At 37.0% G+C, this 23,489-nt stretch overlaps 1 protein-coding gene across 2 annotated transcripts in view; it reads left to right on the top strand.

The window, feature by feature from the left end:
- The window catches only part of LOC102224856 (contactin-4-like), a 141,202-nt gene that overhangs the window by 34,751 nt on the left and 82,962 nt on the right, over positions 1–23,489 (top strand). For both annotated transcript variants that reach the window (XR_002754571.1, XM_023353480.1), the window contains exon 2: positions 15,893–16,027. The gene's annotated coding sequence lies outside the window, so the exon portion shown is untranslated. The remainder of the gene's footprint in view (positions 1–15,892; positions 16,028–23,489) is intronic.

Here is a 23,489-nt window from a genome sequence, read left to right on the forward strand (position 1 = left end):
GTTTTGTTTCTCCTGCTCTGACCCCTCCCCACCTCCTTCACTCCTATAACTCTGACTGGCTCAACCCGCTCTTTCAGCGCCACAGACCCTCACACCGTGAATCATATCTGGTTTTCTGAGCTGTGAGATTGATCTCAGACTGTGAAAAGGGAAACCTGCCAGCTTTACATAATTGGATTTCAAAAGATTGCTTCTCTGTTTGAGGCTTACATCAATTTCTCTACCTATTAGAGGGAGCGAGCTAAATCTTATTGTCATTTCAATTGTCTTTTATCGAAGTTTTGCATTAAAGATGCACATCCTATATGTCATATTACAGCTCCCCCCCAACTGGTGTGCAGCTGCAGGCAGATGTTGAGTTAATGTCTGTTAAAAGAAGCGGATGTTTTTATTGTTGGGGGTTTTGGAGGCAAATTCTGAAGAGATTGGCAGGGAAACCGGTGTGTAGCCATGAGATCACAGAAACAAACCCCGAACAATGCCTCAGCAGCGCTTGGCTTCTCTGCTACTTGGAGAGCTGCAGATCATTCCTCGCCTCCGTTCAGCTCTCAGCTCATGGTGGGCCGTGGCAGGGTGCAAACACCAACTATTGCATGTTAATATCCATGCTGCTACGCTTTCTAATCGGCAGCAGTGGCTGTGTGGTCGTGTCTCCTGATGAGTGGCTTAGCAAACCGCCCTCCTCCACCCCCGACACCCTCCATCATTTCTTCACCGTCTGCGTCTTCATATTACCGAATGCTAAATGTTTGTTCGCATGCAGAGTGGAAGCTCAGCGTTTAATTGGCTGCTGAGATTGATTTGGATGGCGTGCATTAGAGAACACAAGTCGGGGCGGCGGAGTGCTTGTGATGTTCTGCTGTCATGATCACTGCAAGCAGCTGGAAAGGAATTTCTGTCAATGAGTCATATTTTCATTAAGCAATCTCAGGGTGTTTTAACACCTGATAGTCACGTGATCAAAGGAGTGTCATTTGATATGCTAAAAGCTGCTAGACTCAATTTAGTGGGAACTGTTTATTTTTGCTGCCCATGTTGTCCATATCACAAACGGCCAGTGTGTCTCATAATAAATTACTTTATTGTCATTTATTGGAGCTGGGAGTAGATGGAACGAACCCCAGAGACGCACATTTCCTGTAATATTTCAGCCAGCTGTTCTGGTCAGTCCTGCTGCAGTCAAAGAGATGGGCATCTAATTTCCCTCCGTTTAATTATCAGATTTTTTTCTGCAGGCTGGTGATCTGCATTTGCATAATGTGATGCACTGCTATGACATGTTTGACTGATCTAATAAATCCACATCAGCTTGAAGATGCTGTGCTGTAGAAAGAGGTTTTAGGTTTTGGGTTTTGGGTGTTCGGGGACGGCCACATTGATTTCAAAACCCTCCACAGAGCCAGATGAAAATGTACATCTTTACTTAACATGGTAACACACTTGTGTGTTTCTTTGTTTATCTGCTGTGAATTCTATCAAGAGTGACAACACAACTAAACTAATTGCAATACTACACAGCAGCTAACCCAAAACAACAGCAACAATTATTCTTTAGGACAAGCTAATGGTGAAATGTCTTCCTATCTGGTTTGTAAAACAAGCCTCTGAAAGTTGAGGCCCAGAACGGATTTCCAAGTTGCTCTGTTGGTCCGTTTGTTCATCCATTCATTATTTTCTTACAGCCTTATCCCTAGTGGGGTCTGGAGCTGTGCTGGTGCCTATCTCTAGTGGTCTACTAGGAAAACAAAAATCTATTTATTTTGCAAATCTTCAGATATGTGTATAAAATGAAAATGTTTTCAGTACTAAGGATCATGAATGCAACACCAGGTGGTATAGTACCATGCCAAATTTTGTTTTTCCTTTGATTAGCATTAGCTTCTAGTTTCAGACAATGCTACAAATGATGTAGCCATCAAATTTTACAATGCATTTTTATTCTCACTTCTATTCACTAATCAATAATTAATACTTTCGTTTAGTATAAATGTTGCCTTATATCTTCTTACTTGAGCTGGCCATGAGGTCTGAGGTGGAAACATTTATTATCTTCTGCTATATTATTAATCTGAAATTCATGTCATGTTATATTGCACAGTGGTGCAGTTGGTAGAACTGTTGCCTTACAGCAAGAAGGTCCTGGGTTCGATTCCCAGCCCAGGGTCTTTCTGCATGGACTTTGCATGTTCTCCCTGTGCACGTGTGGGTTCTCTCTGGCTTCCTCCCACAGTCCAAAAACATGACTGTCTGGTTAATTGGTCTGTATAAATTTTCCTTAAGTGTTGTGTGCCTGCTTGTTGTGTCTGTGTTGCCCTGCGATGGACTGGCGATCTGTCCAGGGTGACCCCGCCTCTCTCCAGAAATGTCTCATTGGAGATGGGCACCAGGACCCCTCCCATTCATCCATGTAAAAAACTGGATGGATGGATGGATGGATGGATGGATGGATGGATGGATGGATGGATGGATAGGTATGTGGGATCTTTGCAGCAGACACTTCCTTCTTGTTCATTTATCTGTTGGTTGAGCAGCAAAGCGGCTTGATAAACTTGACTGGCAGCCAAACAGAATCATCAGCAAGGCAAATAATATTTCAATAAATTACGTTAACCTAAATGATATGCTAACAATTGAAAAACTGATTAGATTTTACTACAAAAAACAACAACCATTTAACGTTTTCTGATTACAAAATTTACAGAATTCAATATTTTTATTTTTGCATGTTTTCCCCTCATCTTCCTTCCAACTATTTGAGGCCTCACTGGTGTCACTGGAACTCCCCACTTTGAAAGACACTGTTATAATAAACCCACAGCACATTGTTCTGTCCCTTCATTAGTGATTCTAGTTAGCTTGATTCATGCAACATGTCTTTACCAATACTGAACCGGAAAATTCACTTAGTTTCTTACTAAGTATTTCTGATCTATTTTCTATTACAATTATCTTAATATACTTGCAATAAGGCAAAATTAATTTTCCTGTAACTTTTCAATAAGCTATAGGAGCTTGATTTAAGTCAATATTAATGAAAAGTAACAGATGAACTGGCAGGTTATTTAACTTACAATATGAGAAAAATGTATTGCTATATGTGAAATAATCTGTCAGTGGAACTAGTTCTTTTTAATCACTATTAAGGAATTAATTACTTGAAACAAGCTCCTATATCTTGCTGAAGAGTTACTTGTAAGTTAGTTTTGTCTTGTTTCAACTGTACTAAAATATTTGTGCAAGAAGCTACATCAAAAATACTTTAAGATTTAACATTTTTGCATTGTGTATTTCACCATCACATCAGAATGCAAATGTTTACTTTTTATGTCTTTTATCTTTTATGGACAACCAAAGACAATGTCTGACCCTGTAAAGTTTCTGACCCATCTGATGATGTAATTGAGCAGCCCTGTTTTAAACCTGACCAGTGGGCCGTTTTGTGACACTTGAGCACTTAGAAAATGAAGAAAGCAAATCCAAAATCAGAGCAAAACTCATTTTGCAACTTTGAAACAGTGATGTCATCTTAGAAGCCGAACACCTTCCCTCACTAATGAACTAATGACAGTGAGGACATGTAATACTATCTGTGGGACACTAGCTTACAGTAATGTGTACCATAACTTATCCCTTGCATTATAGATTTAGCTTCCTAATACCTTTGACTTTGTGCTCAGGTTATAGCAGCTGAAGTGAAGCTGATTGTTGATTTCAGTGTTGGAGCTCCTGCTGCGTTGCTGGAAACCCTGTGTGAGATCAAGCTTTAGCTTTTGAGCCCTGCATCCCCCGGCCCTGTTTTCACTCTCAAATTATCGGTCTCTGAAATGCAAAACAGCCTATGAAACATTTTTCAAGTTTTCACTGCACTTTAAATTGCTCCTTTGAAAAAATAAAAACATAAAATATATATATTTATTTATTCAGGGCTAACTTATTGTTAGGCAGACACGAAGAAACATGTATATATCAGTTTCTGCATTTCTGCTTTACTTCTATTTAATATTCAACAACTGCTTTCCTAACTCTGTCAAAATGATGCAACTTTTATATTAGCTTGTCAGCCATTCAGCCTGCTGTGCAGTTTGCAATAAAATTATATATATACAGTATATATATATATACATATACACCCAAAAGAGAGCGTTTCTCCTTTTGCCTTGACACTGTGCATATTTCATTCGCTTCCACCTACTCTTTACTCTGACACAGAGAGAGACTTGGCTGGAGGACACAGCTGGCTCATTCGCTGCTCCGGTGCTTTGAAACCACTCGATGCCTTGGAGAAGCATGTGGCCTGTGTGACCTGACATCACCCTTTTGTGTTGACCCGGTTGTAAAAGCAAACAGCAGTACAGAAGTTCTGGAATTAGCATGTTTCACTGTGCCAAGAAAAAAAATATGGCCTCAGTCCACGGCCCTGGGCCCTTACTCACCTCCGCTCATTTGCATCTTTTTCTACCAGGTTTACAAAACGCGGTAGATGTGAAGTAACCCATGGTTTGACACATGCAAATATAATCACAGGATTTTGTTTTCTTACGGTTAGCAGGACACAAATCCATCCAGTTTTAAGATGCTCTAGCTGGAGAGTAAAATACTTTAAGTAAAGCGTCTTGTTTAGGCTAGTGACCTGTTTACCACCTCCTCTTGGAAAACACAATAATGGTAAAATTAGAACTTTTGTTGTTTAGTTTCATAAGACTTCACAAAGTGCCTCCAACTTTTGACTTGAAAGGAAAAATTAGTTTCTAACTGTGATTATAGTAGATATTAAGGATGCACTGATCCACTTTTTTTACTTCTGATATTGATACAGATTTCTGAGGTTTAGTGTTGGCTGATACCGATTTGCTTCAGAAAAAAAACATGCTGAATTGACTTAAGACATTTTTTAAAAAATACAGACATAAACTTACTGTATTACAGATTTACTTTAAACTTTGAACCAGGGCGTGCCGAGGTGGCATAAACCCATGTTTGGAGGCCTTGAGTCCTCGACTCGGCCGTCGCGGGTTCGACTCCCCGACCCAACGATATTTGCCGCATGTCTTCCTCCCTCTCCTTCCCCCTTTCCTGTCAGCCTACTGTCATATAAGGGACACTAGAGCCAACAAAAGAAAAAAAGAAACAAAACTTTGAACCAGTACAGCACATTTAAATAGTTTCATAAGCTTGGTCAAACATGGAAATACAACTTAAATTTGTTCAGTCAGTATAATTAGTTGAATAACAACCAATGTAAAATAAATAATAAACAGAAACTAAGACAACATGTCGACTATCTTAGTCAAACATGTAAAAATAAACTGCAACAAACCTTTCAAAAGGTCCAAAAAGTGTAATTAGGAATTATTAATATAAAGTAAAATAAGTAAAGCATGATGTCATTCAGAGCACAACACATAGAATTACAGTGAATAGATCAGGTATTATTTGAGCTTTTAGATGATCTTTTGTTATGAAGGCTAAACGTCTGACCAGAGCCCTTCTCTCCACAGGTTTAGTACATTAACCTACATGATTAATTCTTAATATCTGTTTTCTTTCATGACCTTTATCACTAAGTGAAACTCATTATATAGATTATTTACAAACAGATGGATGTTTGAAAGTCTGAATTTATGTTAATTAAGAAAGCTAAGAAAAACATGACACTTAAAAGTAGAATATTATATCAAATAAAAAAAAAACATTTTTAATAAAGGAATATAGCCTTAGTGAAAAGTATGTTTAGTGCTTATTTTAGGATGTTATTTTCAAAAGGTACATATCAGAACACATATTCTAATTAACTGAATATGATTGTCTTTCACTACATCATGTTGTACATAATTTGTATAATATCCAAATTATACTCTGAACTTTGTGGTTGTGATTGGACAACCACAAAGGGGTTTGAATACTTTAAGAATAATACTTTAAGCTCTTTTCCAAAAAAAAAAAAAAAGTTGAAGATGTTTTTGGGAGAGAGTACAAATCTGTGGTAAAGTAAATATATTAAACTAAAACATCCAATTGACCAGCATTAGTCTGTTTGAACTGCAAAAAGTTTAGATTTCCTTAAACATTTCATTCAAGCTACATTATATATAAATTCAGTTTCCTCAGTAGTGATGTGCTTTAGCTGATTATTAATATGCAGATCAAATTGGTGTTTCAGTCTGTAAGAAACTGAAACTAAACTGTAGTGTAGTTTCCTCCACTTTGGACTTTTCTATATCCATAAAATGTTTTGTTTTTCTTTTGGTTGCCTGGTTTTTGTTGTTTGAATATCTTTAACTCTTTTAATAGTGCCGCTGTGAAAACTGAAATGCAGTAAGATGTCATTTGTAAAAGCTGTTTAAAACACATCTATTCTCACAGTTATGACTCAAACTATTTAAGGAAGTATTTTCTTTCATTTTTTTGCACTTTGAAAAAATGCAAATAAGTCATTCACACAATGTTCGTCTGTTAGTATCAGCAGAGTTTGAATTACTTCATTCTCACACAGCTTGAGTTCTGCTTTTCTACACAACCCAGTCTCATTTTGACAATGTTCAGACAATAGAAAAGAATAAAATAGAATAGAAAATAAATATTTGTTATTGTCCCATAGAGGGGAACTTCAGGTGTACCAGCATCTTGTCAAAAGTAACTGGAAGCATGCATATTGAAACTAAGGCAATAAAAATAAGATAAGGGCAAATTTACTACATAAGGAAAATGATAAAGTACAGTTAACAAAATCTGTCTTCCCAAGACAGTCTTGTGAAGAGGATGGTCAGAGTTGTCCATAATTTTCTTGATCATATGACGAATCCTTCTTTGCATGGTCATCTCCAGAGGCTCCACAGTCGTATCCAGAACTGATCCAGTCTTCTTTATCAGGCTGATGAACCTTTTTATGTTCCTGCTTCTGGTGCTGCTGCCCAGCAGATGACAGCAGAAGAGACGACGCTCTCAACAACAGACTTAGAAGATCTGCAGCATCTTGGTGCAAACCTTGAAGGATCTTGGCTTCCTCAAGAAGTCCAGTCTGCTCTGTCCCTTCTTATGGACGCTTCACTGCTGCGTCTCTAGTCCATTATGTTGAAATATATATATATATATATATATATATATATATATATATATATATATATAATTGTAAGAAGCCATTTGTCTGTGTAACGCTGGTAAAATTATTGTTAAAAAGTTAACAGAGGAACCATGTTGTGATGTCGTATACTTTAACTGTTGGAAAATAACATCAGCTGATAAACATTAAATTTACATAAATAAGTTAATATTTTATATTATTGGCAGCAGCCAACAACAGGAAGAGATTAGCCTATTATGTGTACTATAAAAACTATTAAAAAATAGAAATTGTATTTCCATGTTTAATAGCATTTAGTTTATATTATTGTCAATGTTATATATGTATGTAAATATGTGTACATCATGTTACCTTTTTACTCTAGGGAGCCCCCTGGTGGTATGGAGGCCCAGATTAACTCACATTTGCCTTGGACAATGAACCATATGGTACATTTTATGAATGTTTTTTTGAGTTCCTCTTCCTAATGAGGTTCCTTGTGTTTCGTTTTTACAACATGGGAACTTTTTGCATTGCGTCTGAGCTGCATTGCCATTTTATTAGTATATTCTAAAAAGCTGAAAGGGTAATTCTTTATTATAGTGGAGATGATTATTGTGTTTTCTCTTCTGTTCTTTGAAGGACTATTATTATTTTTGCACCATTAACTGGGATCAGAATTAATGACACATTTGGCTGAAAACCCTGAATTTATTACCATTAATTGAGGTAAGACGATTAACCCAACAGGAAGGCTCAGCGGATGATAAACGAGTTGGAACCTCTCAACACCGAGCCACCTGCAGTCAGAAGTGCTCTTAGTTGTTAATGATCACTAACGGCAATTTTGCCATCAATTAAAGTGACAAGGGGATGTTAAAGGTATCTCCACGGGAAGTCTCTCCTTCGCTGCGCTCGAGCGATGACAGGGTTGTGAACATGAACCGTGTAGAATGCTGACTGCAGCAACACGGTTTTCCTGCGTGTTCCAGATAAACTGCTGCTGCAAGGCGCGGGGCTTGTCCGGTGCGATAGCAACAGGAGGAATGTGTGGAGGCCAGCAGAGTGAGAGGGCTGGCAGTGGATGCTGGGACGGCCCTGAGCTTTAAACTTTAAAACTGACAGATGAAGTCAGATTAAAGGGGCAGTTTTATGTGTTTTCTAGGCAGAAAGTATAATTTTATATCACAATCAAGTGATTATGTTACCTTCCGTTGAGAAAAAAATGTTAACACCTTGAGATTGAGTCTCTGTCTCCTTAAGAAACTCTTGCTCTTTCTGAAGCTCCGCCTTCAGGAAGTCATCACAACATGGCTCCTCTATTAACCCTTTAACAGCGATTTTACCAGCGTTGCTCTGAGCAGTAGCTCCTATAATGAGCTCAGCAGATCTATCAGGTGTTTGCTAATTGCTGCTGGCTAGTCTGAAGGAGCTGAGTGGGGGAGGGCTGCTCTGTGAGGAGGAAGCTCAGAAATGTTGAAACTGCAGCTCAAAGGAGGAGCTTTGCCTTTGAGGCAGAGCTAAGCCCATCCAGGAATTTTGTACAGTTGAATGGTTGCCATGGAGATTAAAGGATTTTCCAAACATGCTTTAAAGAATCAAGGCAACACTGCATGCGTGTTTTTGATGAGGGGATAACATTTTAACATCATGTGAAGCTCAACGAAGTAAAGTTTTGAAGACAAAAAGGATTTTCACAAATTCTGAAAAGTTCACAAATCTGTTAGAAAGTAGGCAAATGGCCAACAGGTCTTGTTTATAACAAGCTGGTGTAATTTGACTAATGGTGCACATTCAATTGATAATAATGGCAGGAGAACCAAAAGCCCTTTTTGTTGACTCCCCTCAGGTTATCAGAACTAGGAATACTTTCTTTTGTGAGTTGGTTATGAAGAAGCACTTTTCAAAATGCTAATCAGCCTGTGGATCTCACACTTGTCACACTTGTCAAAATGCAACAGTAGCGATGAAAACAATTGATAATAAGAATAATACGAGACAAGTCTTTTACATTTTCATGAAATTTAGAGAAAGGAGCATGAAGGTGTTCCTGTAGTAACATGGTTTACAACAACAATGCTGGGGTTATTAGTTGGGAAGGGACTGAAACAAGGAATGTTACTGGGTAAACACAAAGCACTTGATTTATATGTACACACGTGGAAGTTGTGAAATCACTTTGCTTTAGTTTGTTTCTGCGATGCATGTCTTAAAGCTTTTCTTCAGCCATGATAAGAAAATGAGGAAAAGGCTCTTCATGGGTTCATGCACCACAGTTTTATTTTATAAATTTTCTCATTTCAATAATTGCTATAGAAGTGTTGCTTTCACACATGTTGAATTCTAATTTGACTGGGTGAGGCTTCCCACATAAGTTACCATGGTGATGGACCTAGTTGAGATGAAGGGACCTGGCTTTGTGATACAAAAAAAAAGCTTCAACTAAAAAGAAAAATCTTAAACCTCAATAAGGAACTAATCAGAGTTTTGTTAGAGTCCTGCTGTAAGTCTGTGCTGTTATAGATGGGAGCAGATGATTCTTTTTACTGCAGTATTTTGTGGTACTAACATGATCACAATAAAAAATACTGCTCTTGAAAAATATCCACATTTAACATAATCTTCTTCAGAACTCCACTCACATAAAGGTAACATTAAACTGCACACAGTAACTGCAGTCAATCAGATTTTTGAATTTACTGATATTTATTTGGTTTCATAAAACATACAGTGGAGAAAATGGTAAAAATACCACTTCTAATAATACTGCCAGATTAGTTATTTATTTGATATCATTAACTGAAATATATTGAGATGACAAATCAGAATTCTTATCATGAAGGGAGGTTTGTTAAGATAAATGATAAACAATACGATAAATGATAAACAATACAATAAATGATAATACGATAAATGATAAACAATACAATAAATGATAAACAGTACGATAAATCTTTATCCCTACAGTAAAGGTGATTTAAACTTTTTACTCTTTAACCTGTAATTATTCTGATTAGTAACTCACTGTTGCTTTATTTTTAAAGCAAATATTTTAAAAAATTCAATTGTTTACATGTCAAAGTTAGCACTTTAGCTTTTTGATGTTGTTTTTAGCAGTTTTTAAAATGGAATATTCTCAGTGTTCAGCCTGAAGGCCAGAGTCTTTTTAGAACGCGTTTGATCCATTATGTGTAACCACAGTTGGCCTAATTGATTCAAAATGGCCCCTCTTTTAAAAGAACACTGCTTCTTATGTAGTGTAAGGGTGTTTACATTAATGGGCTTTGTACACAGCGGTCTAAGTGCCTGCCCTAGGAGAGGATTAGCACAGCCCTCATCTCCCCGCTACAACACAGAGGGATACACTACATGACTATCCAGCAAAGTTCAACCAAGTTGTGCAAGGCTTTCAGGAAAATATGGCTCTTAGACTCAGAAACATCCATTTTCAGAGTGTCTTCTGATATCCATGAATAATGGCAGCAGAGGCCCACCAGGGCTACTGTTACTTAGCGGTAGCCTCATGTATAATGGATGATGAAATGTGTTGCATCGCTTCAGCAACCTTTGCGCTCTTGTTCCGCCGCCTGGCAATCCTGATGTTTGTAACACAGATGTCTGCTGCTGTGTGAGGCTGGTTGAATTTTTCCTGCTTTTCTCTGGTGTGGCCCTCAGTGGACTGGAGAGAGGTTTTCTTTTGTTGCTTAAAGGGGCAGTACCATGGGTTTTCCCGGCTGTTTTATTGCACAATTAAGTAACTATGTTACATTCAGCGGCTTAAAAATGCTAAGTATAAAATATGACTTCAATGAAATCTGACTTCATAGTTTAATTCTTTGAAATTGGGCCTCTGTCTCTTTAAAACCTTCTGCTCTTTCTGACACTCTGCTTCAGGAAGTCATTACAACGTGGCCCCTCTATTAACCCTTAAAAAGGATTTCTCAAACATGCCTGAAAGACTCAAAGCAACACTCTATTGCTCTTTATGTTTTAGTTTGTATGATTGGTTTTGAACAGAGGTGGGTAAAGTTCCCAAAAAAATTGTACTCAAGAGTAACACTACTTCAACATCTCTACTAAAGTAAAAGTAAAAAAGTATCAGGTAAAGTACTGACTAACTGATCAAAACATTAATCATTTAATCATTCATCTAAATCTATGTGAAAATTATGATATTTTAAAGACCAAAATAAAAATTATTCACATGAATATAAAATAAACATGCTTCCAAATCAATTTCTGTCATTGTAAAATGTATTAAGTATAGATGCACTGATCCACTTTTTCCACATACAATTCACATATCTGAGGTTTAATATCAGCCAATAGCGATCCAAAACAAAAACAAAAAACATGCTGAATGGACATTAAATGTTTATTTATTTAAATAGACATAAATGTAGTAAAAAATGTACTGAATTACAAATGTATTTGATATGTATTTGGACCAGTACAGCATTTTTAAATACACCAACATCTTCACAAGCTGGGTCAAACATGGAAAAACAACTTGAACTTGTTCAGTGAGAGCAATAAGGAGAATAACAGAAGATGTAAAACAGATAATAAAGAAACTGAAACCAATCAAATGAACTGCAACAAACCTTTGAGATTCTTCAGGAAGTGCAATCATGAACTCTAAATATAATGATAATGGACTGAACTTATGTAGCTCTTTTCCAGTCATTATGACCACTCAAATCACTTCATACTAGAGCCGCATTCACCCATTTGCACTCACAAATTTATATACCGATCGGTAGGCAATTTGGAGTTAAGTGCCTTGCCCAGAGGCACATAGACATGTGGCAGTAGGAAACATTAATTGAACCTACAACCTTCTGATTGCAAGACAAGAAGTCTACCCACAGAGTCACATAATGTAAAATAAATAACTCATGACATCACTCGGAGCACAAAGCATAGAATTAGATTAATGATTTGGCACATTGTCACCAATACTAGATCTAGATTTCTTTTCAATATTGGGGAATACAGCATAGCAAAAACACTCCTTAAAGTACATTTACTTTCCAAAATGTTACTCAAATGAATATAACTAGTTATACCCCTCCCTCCTTTACCCCCCAAAGTGACTCTATAGTGATCCCTAATAGAGTAACAACAATATCTCGGTAATGGATATTTTCTGAAATGCGTTGGAAAGTGTCGAGTTAGGGAATATTGTGTAAATCCGCAAAGTCTGTTTGTATCAAGCAGTGCAGAAAAACATTTCACTTTACTTGACTTTTTGGCTTTCTGGGACATCGTTGTTAGTCGGCCCGGCACCAGAAAGCTGTCTGTCAAGCTGCCAGTTCATCCATTTCTTTGGCACAGAATTATGTGGCCCACATGCAGTCATGTTCCCCAGCTAATGAAGTCAACCGATTACGTCTCCGGCACCATGAAGGTGACAGCTCTGCTGTTTAGCTGCAGGGCTCAGAAACTGTTGGATGCATTTCCATGAAGTTTTTGGCAAAGTGTGTGTTAATAATTGGTGATCCCCTGAGCAGTTAGTCAAGTTCCAGGGAAAGGTTTGACATTTTAATGAAGACCTCTCACAAACCTGAAAATCTAACGATGTTTCAGTTTAAATACTTTTACAAAGTACAACCTCTAATAATTATTATGTGAAAAAAGAAGATGACCAGACTTCTAGAAGAAGTCAAATTTAAACAAAGTATAATTATGCAAGTATTCTGTGATACATGTATAATAGTTTGAGAAGGTTTGGTAAGTTGGGTCAAGCTGTGATCAAAGCATCTCATTTATGTTTTTCACAAAGCCATTGTTAGTAAGTTTAGCAGTTTTTAAAAATAGAAATACTTTATTGAGTCCATTTTCAAATAATTTTAAAATGTGTGGTACAGACAAAAGAAGTTTAAACATTTTCATTAACAAGTCATTGAAGAAATCTGGAAGATTCTTTCAGAGTTGGACTAGATTTTGATGTCGTGGCTGCCAAAGAACTTTAAGTATTTTAAAAACAATTCAACTTTTTAACTTTTTCAACAAGCCAGTTCCAAACCAGGTTCAGTAACTAGCAGAATGCTAATCTGTGCTGACCAGGCCTTGCAGTCAAACATGGACCGGCCCAGTCGCTCCATGTTTGACTTAACACAACAGATTTGGAACAGGGGTTTGACCCAGCATACTGATTGTGTTTTTAACCTGAAAATGGTTTAAGATGATCAATGATTAGACCAGTGGTTCTTTACCTGGGTTCGGTCGAACCCCAGGGGTTCGATGAGTCGGTCTCAGGGGTTCGGCGGAGCCTCTGCCGCGGAGGTAAAGACACACTTGTGTAAAGTCGTGATGACACGCCCCACTTGACCATCACTTGCTGCAGAGGATCATGTTACATTGCTCAGCCAATCAGTGCTGCGGGGAATTTAGTGCACGCAGTATCAGCGGCTGTCGTAGTTGTACGTAGCGTGGTTTCTTTCTTAATATTTTTATCCACACTAAATATGTCGAGCAAAAAAAGAAGAAAATGAACAGACTTTGCTCTGAAGATGCACTTGCCAAGGTGAAGCCACGCCTCTCTGAACTGGTCTCCCAAAAACAACAGCAGGAGTTTCACTGATTTGCAGGTATGTCATTTGTGCAATACTTTATTCTGGCCCCAAAAAAGTATTTTGTGGATTCAAAACGACAAAAAACAAATTAAATTTAAAATTTAAAAAATGAAGTTATTAAAACATTTTTAACTCTTTGAAAAAAATCCAAATTTATTTTTAATTAGTAAAAAAATATTTTGGGGGCTGAAATTCTTTCATGGGGCCAAAATATTTTTGGGGGACCAGAATAAAGTAACACTGTAACTTGCTGTGAGTTCATGGTTTTGTTCTTTGAGCAAAGTGACGTTCATGCACGGCTCATTTTGTGCACCAGCAAAAAAACATATACCTACAGTGTGTCTTGAATTAGGAAAAAATATATATTTTATTTATCACTAAAGAAGGGTTCGGTGAATACGCATATGAAACTGATGGGTTCGGTACCTCAAAAAAGGTTAAGAACCACTGGATTAGGCCAACAAAGTGTTAATAGAATGGAATAGCCCATAACCTGCATAGTTAAACAAGTAATATTTAGGATAAATGTATGTATGAGTTACTTAGGTCCAAATGTGAGAAAATGAAAGACATTTTTAGGAAAATCAGAACTTGTCACTTTTTGATGTTCTTCTGGCAACATCAATAGTGTGTGTGTATTAAAATCAAGGGAGTAGAATTCAGTGTCTGATTACATCAAGACAGAGTGTCAGGAAAAACTGAAAACGTTTCTGTTTCTATTTTTGATCAGTATTTGCCCGATACTAAAACTCACATGTCGGTCTCAATATTGGCATCCCGAAGAAAATGGATCTTCATCAATATCTAAACAAAGCATTTACATGTTAATATACATGGTTTGTGTAACCAGCCGTACTCGACTCGTGGGGAAATTTTTCAACATCCCAAAAAAATTGTTTCAACCTGGCTTACCTGTCGTCCAAATTGTTTGCAACAATGTCAAATATGCAGAAATGGAATGCAAAGCCATTAATTGTGTATGGCATTGTGTTTTACCATGTAATTCAAATGTAGAGTAGAAACAGGAGTTTGATGAGGTATAAGTCATTAACTAATACAGCATTCACATTTTTGTATGGTGGCAGAAGCCAGAGAACCTTGAAATCTTGGACTTTCTTACTGAGAGTTAACAACTGAAGAAGAGTGTAGCCTTAGGAAGAATTAAAGTTTGTTTCTGTTTTAAAAGTTATTAGTAAATTGAAGCAAAAACTCCAAATTTTCTGTAACAGAATTCAGATTAAACCTATAACATAATAATATATTGCCTCTGTGTGACATCTTCATGACCAGGTTTTGGTCAAAGTGTGACTACTGATCATAGCTAGTGCTAGCTTGCGATGATTGTTTATCAATTAAACAAGTAATTAGCAACTATCTGACATTAAAATCATTAGATTATTACCATCTTACTACTACTTTGTTTATTTTGTGGAAGTTAGATTAAGTCAGATTAGCTTGTTGTATAAATAAAAATGGTGGTCTATAAAGACTGAAGAGGCTCCTTCTTCTAGGGTTTTCTCTTCTCTAACTGAACTAATTGGACCACAGTTTTTGAACCAATGTTTGCACTGAGTAATTTAGTTTCTATGGAGAGACCAACTGCCATTTTCTTGTTGGTAGAACTAAAGCTAAGGAGTTTAATGAAGAATTATCATAATTAAGTCGTCTGTTGTCATACTGATTTGGTGTATTTTTGTGTGTTCTTCAGTTCTCATTTCCTCTTGTTATGTACACCTTTTAAATGTGTAATCTCAACCTGCTGAAACAAGAAGGAGGCGTGCAAACACTCGCTGTGGTAGAAGCGAATGTGTCAACGTGTGCTTGAATAAGCAAAACATGCAGAGGTTTCCAAAATAAATATATGCCTGTGGATGCCTCTAATTATTTTCTACTGAATAAAACTATCTGTGAATGTTCTGATCTCGCAGTTGTTTTGGTTTTGGCACGCACAAGAATAAATTCCTATATTTTAATGACAACTCCTTCAATGGAGTCAAGTGGCTTGACTTTAGACTAGTCACCCATAAGTGCAAAGACACATTCATGCAACCTTCAGCAAACTCAACTCAAGATCAGCAAACTCAACTCAAGATCAGCAAAAACTCTGACACCAGTTAGCACTAACTCCAATTTTAAACCAATTGACACGTCGTTGGCGATATCCAATAATGAGCACGGTTGTCTGAGCATACAACATCTATTTCTGGTGTGGAAAATATTTCATTACCCTCACAGTGGCCATTCTTTCCCTCAGCCACCTACTTGAAATGGAGCCTGAGACCTGGCAGTAATGGATGTCTTGTCTCTTGGGTGGATCTGCCAGCACTGAGACCCGGGGAGGACCAAATTAATTGAAACCACTGGAGTGCACCAGAGGGCAAAAGTAAAGGTGAGTTTTGGGGATACTCTTGCTTGTGCTAAAAATTTAGGATAGAATAACCATACACACACGCACACACACCCACACATTTATACACATATATATATATATATATATATATATATATATATATATGCAGAAAATATTTGCTAAAAGAAAATATTAATCATAGTAACAATAAATTAGCGCTGTATCAGTTTTATTCTACATCTCACCGGCTCTGTCATGAGAATTGGAATGTCAGAAATTGAAATAAATAATCCAACATTGAGGTCAGGAATGTTGCTTATAAATGTTCGTATGGATTGACTGAGCTTGGTGAAGCCTGGGAGGTTTTCTAAAAGATTGAATTAAAAAATTGCAGAATCCTGGGAGACTGACAGTAACTCGCTGTACATTAATTTATGTTTCCTGAAAACCAGAAATAAAGTCAAGCTGTGTCAGATTACATTATACTTGTTGGGCTACCACATGCTTAAATCGTTAAAAAAGAAACTCAAGTTTCATTTGAACTGGAGAAGTTTATAATCAATTCTTACCAACTTCAGAAGAATTTTTTTTTGCAATTTCACAGGTGGCTTGTTACTTTTCTCTTGTTTTCAGGCAGACAAATACAAGGACATCATGTTGGAGGATTTGTGAGGTGTGTGTTGTGTGTACTGGTGGAGAGCAGTGTTAAATAGGAGGATTGCTATCTATTGATGTTGACCGTCTCTTGGACTCTTAAACCGATCATCCTTTGTTGTTAAGAAGCTTTGAAGACCTCCTCATCCTTACAAATTGAATTTGGGCTTCAAGCTTTTGCTGCCGGTTGATCTCCTTTAACAAGCAGATAGGACCAGGTGCAGCTCCCTGAGACAAGGCCATTATTAAAGACTACTGAAACACACCCATATAAAAAGGCCTGCACTTTAAATTTCCATACGACCCAGCACACACTTCAGTCTTTAGACGTTTTCACAAAATAATTTATGAATTGAGCCACAGAGTCTTGACCATATCTGCATTGCTCTGTCAGTCAGGTGACAAGAGTTGTGATTGACTCAGCCACCATGCTACCTTATTGGGCATTAAAGAGGTAGTATCATGTGGTTTCCAGCCGTATACTGCCATTTTGTAATATAATCCAATACTTTTACCTTCAGTTGTTATAAAAATGATACATATACCGAATATGACGTAAAAGAAATGTTCTGTCTGAATTTAACACCTTGAAATTGGGCTTCTGTCTCTTTAAGAAACTCCTGTTTTTCTTAAGCGCCACCTTCAAAAAACATTGCATGGCTCCTCTATTAACCCTTTAACAATGTCTTTACCAGCGTTGCTCTGAGAAGTAGCTCCTATAATGAGCTCAGCTGATGTGCAGTTCCACCAGGTGTTTGCTAATTGCTGCTGGCTAGTCTGAAGGAGCCTAGTGGAGGAATCACAAGGGAAGGCTGCTCTGTGAGGGGGAAGCTTGGAAATTGAAGCACAGAGGAAAAGCTAGGTCCATCCAGGCCCCAGCCTTCATGCTGGAGAATGAATGATTTCTCCAGCATTCATGAAAGAATCAAGGCAACACTCCAGATCAGTTTCTGATGAGGGAATGACGTTATAACATGATGTAAAGCTAAAATAAATCACTGTTATGTAATGGTGTTCATTGAGAAATGGTATATAAATTTGATAAGTCAATTCTTTACTGAATATCATCGCCTCTTTCAGCTCATGAAAAGATCAAACACTTGATTCTTGCTGAAGCAAATTTGTGCACTTTATGAGGGCAGCTTTGAATCATCTCTGCAAAACACTTCAACTTATTTTTCAACCGTACACATATTTAAAAAAAAAGAGACCATAATATATAGAGTCAAAACTGGACCGGGATGTTCTGCACTCATTTTAGCTTCTTTAAAACTGACATTGTGATTTGTGAAACCTGTAGTCTGATTGTTAAAACCAGATTTCTTTGTTCTTGTCTTATTATTTCTGACCTGATAGAAATCATCTCATCCTGTGAGCTGGTTGCACTCTTAGCCTCCTCCTACTAACTGTGTAGAGGGTAGAGACCTTATTTCTGTAGTACCTGTGGAATCCTTCACTGCAAGGCTTCAGAAGCAAACCTTTGTTCACTCTCTGGTGATTGTAGGTGTTTTAGAGCAAACAGGCAGCTGTGAAGTTGATTCATTTGATGACAATACTCAGTCAAAGCCTTGCCAGAAAAAACAGTCGCCTCACACGCCCCCGTCTTACCTAAAATTAGTCATTTGTCGTATGACCTACTGGAGGAAGGATGATAAAGTCCCTCTCCATTGTCTGAAATACCACAGCTGTCTCACACATTACTCAGGTGACTGACAGCTGCAATTGCCCAGCCAAGCAGGAAGCCAGGCGGGTGTTGACAGAAGCCTGAGTATCTGTGATGATACTGCAGGGTGTGAAGATGTTGGTGTTACAGCATCAACGCTTTATGATTGACTCCAGGTTTTTTTTTTCTGCATTAAAGTCTTATGGTGTTTTTTCTTCATGTGGCATAGAAAGCCTCCTTTACACTTAATTTAAAAATACATTTTTAACAGAAGGCAGCCTCAGTCCTTCCATTTCACAAGAAAAAAAAGTGCAGTCTTTAAATTCTTTACATTGTTTGTGGAAGAAGTAAATTTGATTAGTTTCAACCCCTTAACTGTTGCCCTGAAAATGTTTACATCTCATCCATGGAGTCAAAGAGGAATCCTCATGACAGGTCACTGATATAAAACATAATGTTATGATTAATTCAGTTTTCTGTTGTGCTTTTAGTAGAATATTGTAGTTTGATTTTATTGGATGTTGAGTTTAAATGATTATTAATACAGAGCTATTAGCCAATTTTATTTTAACAGGTTAACTGTTAAATGTGTTTATTTTAGACTTACAGTAAAAAAAAAATTATGAAGAATTCAATTTGCAAAATATTTTAGTTGTTGAAAGCAAGGTCAAAAAAATGAAGACGTTGGAAAAAAGTTGCATTTATTTTTGTATGTATTGCGCATTCAGACAATAACTATAACATAACTGGTTAAACATTTAGTCATTTTGTGCTAATTCTAATGAACTGATCAAAGTATTTAGGTTTTGTCGACTAAATTGACAATGGATTTAGGCTAATAAAATTGTATTATAACTCAACAAAAACAATTCTGATGACTAAATTATGACTAAAATGAAATGACATTGCTGCTTTGCAGCCTCTACTTCCTGTTTCTTACAGCCCTGCGTAGCATCAGCATCTGATGGAATCACGCTTTGATTCGCTCCAAACCATTAGATGGAAACGCCTGATTCGCATTTTCATTTGTTTTCTTTTTTTTGCAACAATTTAAAAGTTTGCTTAAAATTTCCACAATTGAATATCTACTGTTAATGGAACATGTAATTCTGCTCTCTATCTAAATATTCTGGAGAATAAAGTAGCTTATCACTCTGTGCTGCATTACAATGATTTTTACATGAGAAACATGTTTAGGGTCATTTTTCTTTTGTTTCATAATTGTGCATAAATACGAAAATCTAAATATGCAAATATACAAATGCAGACTTGGGAGAGCACAAGAAACAGAATGTGCATATCTGTATAAATGTAAATGGTGGGCTTCAGTACTTTGCCAAATGTGATTCTGCACTTCATTTTTTTTGTATCATTTTTCCTCCCTGGACACCAAGACCTCTGATTTGATTGAGAGCCGTCTGTAATGGTGGAAAGACAATTACTTAATAACCTTAAGAAATGTGAGTTGGGACTTGGAAAATAGGGTGCACAAAACCCCATGGTCGTTAAAATTTTTGCATTTGTATCTAAATATGAAAATCTAGTTTATTGTTAAAATTGAAATCTGAAATTTTGAGGAGTATCTATACTTTTGAAACACTCTGGGGATTAAATTTAGTCTTTTACACACATTTTTTCCATTTATTGGTTAACCAACATTATTTAATGTGGGTGTTTTGTTTTCCTTTGGGCACTTCAACTTTGAATAAAACATCTTTTTATTCAGCTTGACAGCTCTCACAAATAACAGAGCTGTAGTTAATTTACTGTAGGTTTTAGTAAAATGTCTCATTCAGTCCATGTCCATTTTAGAAGGTTTCTGCTGATGAATGACTCTCATTTTATCTGCTTCTTTGTGTCAATTGACAAATGACACTTTTCATTGTCTGTGCGGCAAATTGGCAACAGATCTCAGAGAGGCAAAACGCTTCACTTCCACTGGAATAAATCTGGTGGAAGGAAAAGACCTGATGCAATGCAGAGGAATTCTTAGATGGCCTGAAATTTAAAACCATGAATTATTCATTTTTTTTTGGCACTTTAATGAAACTGAAAAAGGGTTTCCCTATCATTCATAATCTGCACAGCCGGTGTAATGCGACTCTTTTGCTGTGGGCACTTTCAGTCGTTGGGTTTCTGTGACACCTGAGCACATGGATGAGGGAGGGTGTGGATACATTCTTGATGCCATGAGGAAGACGGGAGATCAATCTGCAACTTTTTCCAACACCTCTGGTACTTCTTCTCAGGATGAAAAGTGCACATTCAGAATGACAGTCCTGAAGCTATGGTTCGCTAATGGTGAGATCCTTTATTCAAGCTCCATGCAACAATCTGGCCTGAGGAGGCCGAGCAAAGCGAACCCCTCCTGTTGCTTTTACTGAAAATGGGGACCGCCAGTTGAGACTCCCCAGGTCCTGTCATTTCGGAGACGAGTCAGGCAAAACGGGGCTAAAACATTCAACGCCTTTGGCTTCTTGGTGTAAATGGACACGTCTTGTTGCTCCTGAGACAAATGTTTTTGTGATCATTGAGATTTTGCCTCCCATTTTCTAAATGTCTTGGTTTGGTTCAGTTTCTTCACAAAGAGACCTTTATTTCTTTCATGCAAGGCCGTGTTTTTTTTGTTTTGTTTTGTTTTATACTTGTTAACCTATAAAATGCCAGTTATGATTTCACTCAGTGGATTTTGTTTTGGCTGTACCCCCTGTAGTATTATTACCCTTAATGGATTAAGGGAGATTGTATTTGAGCATGTTTGATTTCAGTCTCATCTGGTAAAACTAATCATAGTTTCTGTTTTTGTGTCAAGTTGACATTAGAAGGACTAGTGGTACAACAGGACATCATGCCACCAGATCTCACTATAACAGTCAACAATAATAACTCTAATTACTCTACTGTTGATGTTTGTATTTGATTTTGTCTGCATCAAGAGGCACAGATAGAAAGGTGCAGTATTATTTTCCAGGTACACAGAGCCATTTTATAGCGTAATCAAGTAACTCTGTTACCATCAGTTATTCAGACATCACAATATCGAGTAATATCAAATAAGCTAATGCATTTTTCTAACAAGGAAAAAGATTATGCATGTTTTTGTGAATAAAAATCCAAATGATTTGGTGTATTTTTGAATTGAGTCCCTATTAATGTAATACCAGTAAATAAGATCCAGTGCAGCCAATAACCTTTAGAAGTCTTAAAGGGTATTATGTGTTTTACAGTCACATAGTATCATTTTATAGCATATAATTAACTACCTGTTACCTTCAGCTGTTATAAAAATGCCTTGTATCAAATATGACTTAGAAGAAATGTGACTTTGGAATTTGAAATTGAAACTGTGTCTCTTTAAAAACTCCTGCTCCTGCCACAGGAGATTAAAGGATTTCTTAGACATGCATGAAAGAATCAAGGCAACACTCCAGGTGTGTTTTTGATTGGGGAATTCCATTGCAATATGATGAAAAGCTCAAAAAAGTGGATTTTAGATAATACTGCCCCTTTAAAGGTTGACATGTTGCTGTGTACATGTTTACAACTCAAATTCTGAACAAAGGGAATGAGTAGTTTTTGTTCTATTATCTTGTTGGTGAGGCGACAGAGTGGCGACCTGTCCAGGGTGACCCTGCCTCTCGCCCGAAACATTCGCACCAGCACCTCCTGACCCCACTAGGGACAAGGGTGTACATAAAATGGATGGCTGGATCTTGTTGGCATTAGCTGACGAGGACAATAATAACACTAAGATTTTTTTTTTTTTTTTTTTTAAAGTGACTGGCGAAAATTTCAAGTCAGTTTTTTCTGCAGTAAATGAGGAGTTTTGGAGACATTAACAGCATATTACATGTTTTCATCATTAATAGTTAGCATTAGCTTCATAGTCAGAGGTTACTATAAAGCTAGACGGCTTTTAGTCAAGCTAGTTCTCAACATATGGTAACTAAGAAAGATTTGAAGAAGCCTTTTACTACTTTAAAATATATTTATTTTCTGGTAACATTTTCACTTCCTGCTAGAAAAAAAAGGAACAGTGATAGAGTGACAAACAATATTCAAGCAATTTGTAAGCACTGTGAGAATACTGTGACTAGCTAATTATTATGAATTGCTAACCGCTAAAACAAACACATAGAGTATAGCTTTTTATCTATGAAAATCTATACGAATGATTCCCATCAGTTTTTTTTTTACCCCTCCAGGGGGTCTTTTTGTGGGCTCTAGTGTCCCTTATATGACAGTAGGCTGACAGGAAATGGGGAAGGAGAGGGAGGAAAACATGCGGCAAATATAATCGGGTCCGGGAGTCGAACCCGCGACGGCCGCGTCGAGGACTCGAGGCCTCCAAATACAGGTCGCGCTAACCACTACGCCACCACGGCACGCCCTCCCATCAGGTTTTTGAGCATAAGTTGAAACAAAGATTGGTGCCTTGACTTTAATATCATTATTAAATGATATTAATAATGAAGAGAACATCAATGTAGTTACACAAGAATGTTTTTTATAGCACACATGCTAATATAGAGAAATACAGAAAAAAGACTGATGCCTCAGTTTTTACTTTTTTTTTTACGTTCATAATTTTCCTTTTAGTTTAACTAAAAGATTATGCTTATGTCTTTTTAAATCCCCTTATGACTCCAAGTATTAAATATGATTTCAGTATGTAGAGTACGGTACATAGATTTTTATCTGAACTGTGAGGCTGTCGAATCCACCATGTTCCACTTCCATGACAGATAAAATCTCTAGAGGATAAAACAGCAACTGTACTCTGTTTAGCCCTCTTGGTATCTGCTAAAATCTGGATCTCATGCATTCTTGCAACCTGAATGAACAGCAGACATGTCTCAGTATGTCTAAAAAGCACAGTTTTATTTAATAGAGGAGCCATGTTGTGATAACTTCCTGAGGTCCAATTACAAAGGGTTAAACTAGGAAGTAAAATTTATTTTTCTTCATATTTGATAGATGTAGCATTTTATATCAGCTGAAGTTAATATAGCTAATTGATTGTGCTATAAAATGGAACTATGTGCCTGGAAAAAAATAATACTGACCCTTTAATACTTTCAGTTTCTGGGTTTCTAGCTGCTATTTGGCACATAGTTTCCAGTCTTTAGAATTTAGTTCAGCTAACATATAAGTAACAAAAAAGACAAACAATATTAAGGTTTT

The sequence above is a fragment of the Xiphophorus maculatus genome, chromosome 20, assembly GCF_002775205.1.
Source record: "Xiphophorus maculatus strain JP 163 A chromosome 20, X_maculatus-5.0-male, whole genome shotgun sequence".
NCBI lineage: Eukaryota > Metazoa > Chordata > Actinopteri > Cyprinodontiformes > Poeciliidae > Xiphophorus > Xiphophorus maculatus.